General features: G+C 43.8%; 1 long non-coding RNA gene across 2 annotated transcripts; it reads right to left on the bottom strand.

Annotated features, from left to right (window-relative positions):
- Window positions 1–251: 251 nt before the first annotated feature.
- On the bottom strand, window positions 252–8,492 carry LOC120399649. 2 transcript variants are annotated; one of them, XR_005595271.1, is made up of 4 exons: window positions 8,429–8,492; window positions 5,058–5,101; window positions 3,087–3,181; window positions 252–1,141 (listed from the first exon to the last, which is right to left on the bottom strand). It is a non-coding gene; the product is annotated as an uncharacterized LOC120399649 (long non-coding RNA). The 2 variants fall into 2 exon arrangements; XR_005595272.1 differs by having other exon boundaries at window positions 252–443.
- Window positions 8,493–9,604: the final 1,112 nt, after the last annotated feature.

The following is a 9,604-nucleotide window of genomic DNA, read 5'->3' as shown; positions in this document are numbered from 1 at the left end:
TTGAGACATTGTGCCTCTGTTGTAACTGGTTTAACTGAATAGATTTTAAACTCTCCTTTTTCTCTTCTCATTGACAGAAGAATAAAACTGAGATAGTCTCCTTCTCACCCCCCATAAACATTTCATGTGAGAAACTTAAATATTTATGTACATTGGGAGGGAATAGAAGTTTGTCAAAATGGGATTACTTTAGAACAAAGCTTGCTCAAAAGTGTGACTTTGAATATTTTCTTTTTATTACAAAACCCGCTCTAGTTAGTGTATTCTTGACACTCATGGATAAAAAGACCAATATGCTTAGAATTCACCCCACTCCCTCTCTCAACTCTCCTTCAGTTCAAAAGAATCTCTCTTCTTTTAATGTAAGATTTTGATTGCTCCCCTTCTCCATGAAATCAGTTGAGCCTGGTTCAGATGTGAAATTTAAAACTAATCAAAAGAACCTAGAAGTGGAAATACATACACAGAAGCACTTAACACCGGTTTCCTTAATCTTGACTACAGAAAGTGCTGGCTTCTTTCACTCATACATGCAACTAAAGTTGGGGAAGGGGGTGTTATTGGCCACCAAGAATTAGTATGCCACATATCCAATTGTGTACATACACACACTACAGTGTATGTGCATATGCAAAATGTGGTGCTATAGATTTTATTACCATGTGAATTCTTCAGGGCAGAGCCCATATTTTCTTATGCATTTGTATAACCCCTAGCACCTTGGAGTCCTGGTCCTGACTGGATTCTTTGGATGCTACTGTCATATTAAATAAGAGTTTGACCACTTCATTCATGAGTGGCAGATTGAATTACTAAGGGAGGGAACACTTACTTGAGAAAACCTAAGGCCAGGGAGACCAAAGCAAGAGCACTGCCTGAACCCCCAGAACGTTTGAGTGTCTGGTTTCATGTGCCAGGATATCTAGGACATTTAGTGAGCAAGGGCTGGGTAAAATAAAGGGGGCTCAACCTCCACATCACAGCTCAGTAGGTATCTCCTCTGTTGCATCAGACTGCAGCAATCATTCAAATAAGGATGTGAAGAAACCATAGAGAATTCAGGGTAAATCATATTTAGAAACACACACTTTGTATCTTCAAAGCTTTGCATGAAGCAAGTTACTTAATCTGCACAGCAGCTCTATAAAAAAAGTAGACAAATATTATTTCCCCTCTGCCTCCATTTTACAGGTAGAGAAACAGACATCAGTGTAGTGACTTGTATATAGCTACACCAAGAACAAGTGACAGAAATAGGAAGAGAACTAAAGCTCCCAGTCAGGTCTTCAGTCCATTAAACCATGGTGTTAGCTGGGTACATTCAAAGTCTAGCTAAATTAACATAATTTTTCATCTTGAAATCACTTATCAGCTCCTGGCTGGTAAATTTTCTTACCAGGGTTGGTCTGTCATCATCATAAACAAGATTGTGTCTTCAGACAGTGGATTTAATGGTAAATGCTATGACATTTACATTGCCTAACAAGGGAAATGTTAGCAAAGTACAAAAAAATAGCCTGTGAACACTTCGGTGTCAATCTTTTCAGACTAGATTTGGAACTCAGTCACAGAGACTTGAATTCAACATCAAAACTCTGAAGTTCATTTGCACTTGGCGCTTTGAATTCCAGGCTTTTAGGGCTTCAAATATGTTTCCCACAAAATCAAATGCCTTGGAAAGAAGCCTGTTTACAGGCAACCTTCCTTTGGTTTCCACCAAAATCTAGCCTGGAAAGTCTGTATTTGATCTCCAGATCAAGGTGCAAGGAGTTGTAATACCTTTATTTTTTAGTATGATGAAAATAGGTTTTGGTGTCTGTCAGACACTGCCACATAACAGCAGATTTAGTAAGTCTCAGTTTATTCTGAAACAACTTTCCAAAGGGGTAATGTATATAGTTTACCATGAAAGAGACAGTTCTCTCTTTCTGGAGAAAGCTGGAATTTCTATTTGTTATTAATTTTTGGTTGGCAAATGGCCCTAGCGATGAACATACTTGAAAGAGGATCTAACAACAAAGTTCAAATCCAAATCTGAATGAGACTCCAAGATTATGGGGATGTTTATTTTAGTGTAGTTCCATAGGAATAAAACTCGTATAATGGAGATCAGAATCAGGTCTGATATGAATTAAGCTCTTGGGTTCATAGATGGTGTCTCTGAATCTCCTTTTTCAGCAATATCTACTGATGTCAGCACATAGCGTAAGACAGAGCAAGCCTTTTCTTGTCAGGTTGGTTCATTTATGACCAAAGTGAGACACTAATGGTTATCGGGTTTTCCTTTCAGATGGAGTAAAAAACTAATCCAGTGCAGCTGCTGGTTGTTTCTGCCCCGGGAGTAGTCTTGGTTGAAATTGTGTTTTACATAATTTTTGTACACTGGCCCAGATCAACTCTGAAGATGGGGGCTTCAAAAATAATCTGAATGTACTTCCACCAACAAATCCTCAGCATGAATATGGATGCATTAGTTGGCAGTAGTGATTTTAAACTAGGTATCTGAGAAATCTTCCTATTCCTCACCACAGGTTGCAGATGCACTAAGATTACTCTCTCCCTTTCTATTGCAAGGCTTTTCCAAATGAGCAGTTTGGTAGCCCCAAAACAAAAAACACAGCATGAAAAGTCACAGGTATAAAGAGACTAGGGCACAGACGTACCGAATCCCATGCCACCTCTTATAATTGCATGGTGATCCCCATAGGTTTGCCTACAATTAGTAGCTATGCCTTTTCTGTCTTTACAACACTAGCCTAATCCCTCAGGAAAAAGACAGATTTTTTTTTTTTTTTGCGCGCAACAGCCATCGCTCTGGGTGAATGATGACTTGAAAAGGCAGGATAAAGACTGATTAAGTGATGTAATACTAATGAATCTGTCTGTGTTCTAAAAAATGAAAGCCAAAGAGTTGCTTGAGAGGTAGTGGTTATCAATCTGATATTGTCGTTCTCCCCCATCTTGAATCTGTGCAGATAACTTGGGCTAGTCATTTAGTCTAGCCTCATTTACATAGAACACAATGAATTAAATTGATTCTTAGGCCTCTGTTATTTAGTAGTAAAACCAAACAAAGTCATGCTCACCTGGAGCCAGGCTGGGAAGACTCACTTCTTGAAATAATGTTGGATGCTTCACATTAGAATATTGCTGCTTTTCACAGTCTTTCCTGGGGTGTTGACTCCAAGCACAATACATACATAAAAAAGGCACACGTTTAAAAAAAAAAAGTAAATTTAATAACTATGCCGTTGCAGAGTTTCATTTCCCTTTCTTTAGGGCATAGTAGACAGGCTCTTTCTAAGGGTATGTCTACACTACGAAATTAGGTTGATTTTATAGAAGTTGATCTTTAGAAAGCAATTTTATATGGTCAATTGTGTATGTCCCCACTAAGCACGTTAAATCGGCAGAGTGTGTCCTCAATACCATGGCTAGCATCAACTCACAGAGCGTGCACTGTGGGTAGATATCCCACAGTCCCTGCTGCCCATTAGAATTCTGGGTTAAGCTCCCAATGCCTGACGAGGCAAAAACGTTGTCGAGGGTGGTTTTGGGTATGTTGTCAGTCTCCCCTCCCTCCTTCAAAGCAATGCCAGACAATCATTTCACACTTTTTCCCCCCTGGGTTCCCCATGCAGACTCCATAGCACGGCGAGCATGGAGCCCACTCAGCTCACTGCTGCTGTTATGAGCATGGTAAACACCTCGCACATTATCCTGCAGTATATGCAGAACCTGGCTAAGAGCCACCTGGCTAAGAGCCACCAGCCCAAAGACAACTGTGAGGAGGACATGGACAGAGATGTTCCTGAAAGCATGGGATGGGGCAATTGGGACATCATGGCAGCAGTGGGGCAGGTTGATACAGTGGAACACTGATTCTGGGACAGTCAAACAAGTACAGATTGGTGGGGCTGCATAGTGTTGCGGGTGATTCCCAGTGGCAAAACTTTCGCATGCATAAGGCCACTTTCCTGGAACTTTGTGAATTGCTTTTCCCCACCCTGAAGTGCAGGAATACCAAGATGAGAGCTGTCCTGACAGTAGAGAAGTGAGTGGCAATAGCCCTCTGGAAGCTTGCAACACCTGACAGCTACCGGTCAGTTGGGAATCAATTTGGAGTGGACAAATCTACTGTGGGGGCTGCTGTGATCCAAGTAGCCAAGGCAAATCACTAACCTTCTGTTAGCAAGCGTAGTGACTCTGGGAAATGTGCAGGTCATAGTGGATGGCTTTGCTGCAATGGGGTTTCCTAACTGTGGTGGGGCAACAGACTGAACGCATATCCCTATCTTGGCACTGGACCACCTTGCCAACCAGTACGTAAACTGCAAGGGGTACTTCTCAATGGTGCTGCAAGCACTGATGGATCACAAGGGATGTTTCACCAACATCAATGTAGGACAGCTGGGAAAGGTGCACGATGCTCACATCTTTAGGAACTCCGGACTGTTTGAACAGCTGCCAGAAGGGACTTACTTCCCAGACCAGAAAATTACTGTTGGGGATGTTGAAATGCCTAGAGTTATCCTTGGAGACCCAGCCTACACAGGCAGCATGGACAGTAGTAAGGAGCAGTTCAACTATAGGCTGAGCAAGTGCAGAAGGGTGGTAAAATGTGCCTTTGGATGTTTAAAAGCTTGCTGGCGCTGTTTGCTAACTGTTAGACCTCAGCACAACCAATATTCCCATTGTTATTGCTGCTTGCTGTGTGCTCCATAATATCTGTGAGAGTAAGAGGGAAGATGTTTATGGCGGGATGGGAGGTTGAGGCAAGTCATCTGGCAGCCAATTCTAATCGCCCTGGTGTCTGGCTGCTTAAAAGAGCACAGCTAGGTGCCCTGCGCATCAGAAAGGCAGCTCCACCAGACGCCTGATCACGTCTGTTTTCTCCCCCATTAGCCTCAGCATTGCCTCCCTGCCTCCTCTCATTGTGCTCACTGTATGCTTTCCTGGCACCTGGCACTGTCCTCCATGCATTCAGCTGTGCCCTATCAGTGTAGGAGGACTGCATGAGCTCAGAAAACATGTCATCACGAGGGAGTTTTTTTCACCTTCTAAACTGCGATAACTTCTGGGACGGAGATGACAGGGGGATCTGCAGGGGAATAAAAAGGGAGAGTAGAATTTAAGAAGATACATTTCTGAGAACAAAAAGGGAGACTTTCACAGTGATTCAAGCAATTCACAGCAGACGACACAAGTGCTTTAGGTACAAGGGCACATTTCACCTTTTATATTAAGCACCTGCTGGTATGGTGACACGTCTCACACGGCTGGGCAACAGAATTTGGTTTCCAGGCAGCCATGGTAAGCCAAAGGATATGTGGGGTTGGCTTCTTCCACCTTCATAACATGTGGGAAAGGTTTCAAACTGCAGCACCCTCCTTTCCCATAGCAAGCAATGCCGATTGGGTTCGGAGGGGCTGCAGTTTTTGGGTGGATGTGCAGCACACCCCTCCCCTTACCCCACCATGTGGCTATTCTCTGGGATGATCCCTTCACCCGTTTCCACCCCCCTCCCCCCATGACTATTCTCAGGGATGATCCCTTTTAGTGCAAGCACAAACAGCCCAGCATGAACGGGGTCCTTTTACTGTTCCCTTACAAAAATTCCCCTATTTCAACCAGGTGACCATGAATGATATCACTCTCCTGAGGCTAACAAAGAAAGCTATAGACAGAATGTTGCTTGAATGTGACCAAAACTCAAGACCATTCACTGCCATGCTTTATGCTGCAATGATTCCAGACTACTTGCTACTGGCTTGGCGTGGTAAAGTGTCCTACCATGGAGGACAAAATAAGGCAGCCCTCCCCAGAAACCTTCTGCAAAGTCTTTCAGAGTACCTCCAGGAGACCTTCATGGAGATGTCCCTTGAGGATTCCCGCTCCATCCCTAGACACGTTAACAGACTTTTCCAGTAGCAGTACTGGGTGCGAATGCATCCCAAGTCTTCAGGGCAAATCAAACATTAAACACAATTGTTTTTGAACCCTGTAGTGTGGTTACAAATATGCACTCACCAGAGGGGCCTTCTCCGCCTTCAGGTTCCGGGAACCCGCCTTGGGAGAGTATTGGCTCCAGAGTGATGAAAAGGTCCTGGCTGCCCGGGAGAACGGATTCTCCGCTTGCCGGCTGCACATTCTCCTCCTCATCCACAAAATCCTCCTTCCTATTGCATGAGATTCCCCCTTTCAGGTGTCCACAGACAGTGGTGGGTTAGTGGTACAGTCCCCCCGTAGAATGCCATGCAGCTGATCATAGAAGCGACATGTAGGGGGCTCTGACCCAGAGTGACTGTTTGCCTCCTTTGTCTTTTGGTAGGCTTGCCTTAGCTCCTTGACTTTCACGCAGCACTGCTGTGTGTCCCTGTTGTAGCCTCTCTCCACCATGCTCTGTGTGATTTTGGCATATATATCAGCATTTCTTCTTTTTGATTGGAGTTCAGCCTGCACGATTCTTCTCCACACAGCAATCAGATCCGGTGTCTTCTGTTCGGTCTATGCTGGAGCTCGTTTGTGATTCTGGGACTGCATGGTCACCTGTGCTGCTGAGCTCACCACGCTGACCAAACAGGAAATGAAATTCAAAATTTCCCAGGGCTTTTCCTGTGTACCTGGCTAGTGCATCAGAGTTGAAAGTGCTGTCCAGAGCAGTCACATTGGAGCACTCTGGGATAGCTCCCGGCAGCCAGTACTGTCAAATTGCATCTGCACTACCCCAAATTCAACCCAGCAAGGTTGATTTTAGCCCTACTCCCCTCACCAGGGAGGAGTACAGCAGTTGATTTTAAGAGCCCTTTAGGCTGACGGAACAGGGTTGGTTGTGTAGATGCATTGCTTATAGAAATCGACCTAACGTGGCTAAATTCGACCTAACTTCATAGTGTAGGCCAGGGCTATGGGTATGTCTGCACTACAGTGGCACAGCTACAGCGCTGTAGCTGTGCCATGGTAGTAGACATCCTATATTGACAAAGGGGTTTTTCTATCTGCTTAGTTAATCCACCTCTGAGGGAAGAATTCTTCCATTGACCAAGCTGCATATACACCAAGGTTTAAATCAGCCTAACTATGCCATGCAGGGCGTGGATTTTTTTCACAGCCAAATGATGCAGCTAGGTTGATCTACTTTTTAAGCGTAGACCAGGCTTAATTTCCAAATGGAAGAAGTTTATTAATTCGTTCCCTTAGTTTTGTGTTTTGGACCACAGCATCATGATCTACATTGAGCTGTAGGAAAGAGCGACAAAGAACTTGGGAACAAATATACACAAGCCCTCCAGATAGCCGAGCCTTTTGTTGCTTGTAATAACCCACTGAAAAACCAACATACATAAAACTAAAGAAATAAAAACAAAAAACATACATTATCACAAATGCAAAATAGAAAACTAAAAGTGCCATATCCCTCACAGAAACCTTTTCTAGAACAGCAAGGGACACTGTGAACATCTCCCCAACTCTATTACTAGTTTCATTCAGAGGAAGCTATATATAGAACCAGGGGAGGGTAGAACAGGCCCAAGTTCTACCTACTAAACAGGAATGAAGTGTGTTTATATGGAGAAGTTGCACAGAGAATAGCCATTCAACTAGAATTAAAAACAACCCAGATTACTTAGTGCACCCCAGTACAAATTCAGGACTATCCCTTATTCTGGGCTACATTGTTCACCTACATAACTCAAGTGAAGCTAGAGCCCATTCCACTGCATCCCTTGGAAGACTCTCCTGGTTTGATAGACTTCAGGCCCAGGCAAAATTTCCCCCATAGTCAGCATAAATTTTCTTTGATCTCATTTATAGTTCACCTAGCTTTAGCCCATCGTTAGTCAGCTACTGATCTAACCTGCTTGCCCTGTTCATTCTCTTGTAGACACAGACTAACACGGCTGCTACTCTGTAAACTGAAGCAGTTTCACTAGACACAACACCAAGATGATTGTTCTGTCCATTTCCATGCAGGGTATAAATGTGTTCCTGTCTCCTGTAGTTCTCATCTTAACTTGGACTGAAAGCTCTCCTAGTCAGGGACTCACTTTGGTCAGCAAAGATTCATTGCTCTTTTTGTGCTACTATATGAGTAGTTAGTAATAAATAGCATGCTGCATCAAAGAACAAAGTCAGCCAGGGTTCAAATACAATGCCAGGAACATACAGACTATTGCATATGGAGGAGCTGTATAGTCAAAGGTTCTAGTGGAATCAAGTGAGGATCACTGGAGCTTACTAATTAATGAAAGACATAGGAGGGAACAAGAAATAGCAAAGATTAGAAAAATGAGTCTATCACAAGAGCTCTATCATCTACTTGGTGTGTTCTGCTACCTAGCTGGTTTGTCACCTTGTGGTCATAAACATGCCTAGGCTATTTGTGTTCCACCACACATACCTTTTATTCCTCCCTTCTTATACATACCAAACATAACAGAGATGTTCTACAGTAGGTGCTTTCCACTCAGCAGTACTGTACAACTTCCTTTCTGAGCTGCCATCCTGCTTCCTGATCCTTTTACTTATATCCTCTCAATTACTTCATTAGCCCATAGTCACCCAGGTGGTCATAATCCCCCAACACAAAGTGTTTAATTGCTCACAGCTGAGCCTCCAACCCTCATCACACCACAGCAATTTCAGTGCTCGGGGTGCTGCTGTTAGCACTCTGTCCCAGAGCCATAACACTTTCTGGATCAGCTGTAGTTCTAATGCCTGCCTATAATTCCCTAAGCCTCATAAGAGGGTGAAAAGTGGACTATGAAGCCACTGCACTCCAATTAATGAAGTCTCCTTTGTTTTAGTCCTAAAGTATGTGCACCACACAAGGAGAAAAGGAATTTAAGCTGCTTGGCACATATAAGCAGAAGCCTCATGGCACCTATTTCTAAGGCCTTGTCTTCACTAGGAAAAAAGGCATGATCTTAACTCCAGGTGAAATCCTAGTGACAATTTGTAGTTTTTACATGATTTAGCAGGTTGAGTTAAAGACCACAGGGGGTGCTAACTCAGTTAAGAACACACCAAGTTTCTAATAGTGGAGCAGACCTGGTATACCCCAGTTTTGTGGGGCTTAAATGAAGTAACAGGCAAGGCTCAAAGAGAGCTATTTCCTGTCTGCCATTAACCTCTTCCTTTGTTAGTCTGTGCTATGGCTCCCTGATAGCCATACCTGAGGTCATGTGATAATTAAAAGTGAACCCAAGTTACTCCAGGAGAAGTAGTTGAGATTAAGTCGAGGTTAGTTTAGCTAACACATAACAGCCAAAATGGACCTTTTTCCTAGTGTAGATGTAACCCACATGCTTTATACTGCAGCACTGGGTTTTTTGTTGGCTTAAAGAAAGGGAGAGCAGCCATGGGAAGGAGACATGACATTTAGTTGGATCCCTTGTCTCTCTGCACCTGTTCAGAATGCAGGGCAGGGCAGGGCAGCTCAGCTAGAGGGGCCCAGAAACATCCAGAAGTAGGATGTAGCAGTTCACATGCCCAGTGGGGGGCACAAACAGAATTTTCCTAAGGAATGGGCCCAGGGCACTCCCTTGCACCCAGCCTCAAGCTCTCCCTCCCACACACTCCCCGGTTGACTCTGCACCCAGGC

The sequence above is a fragment of the Mauremys reevesii genome, linkage group 2 (assembly GCF_016161935.1).
Source record: "Mauremys reevesii isolate NIE-2019 linkage group 2, ASM1616193v1, whole genome shotgun sequence".
Lineage (NCBI taxonomy): Eukaryota > Metazoa > Chordata > Testudines > Geoemydidae > Mauremys > Mauremys reevesii.
Note: the sequence above shows the minus strand (reverse complement) of the source record. Positions and strands in the feature narration are given on the sequence as shown.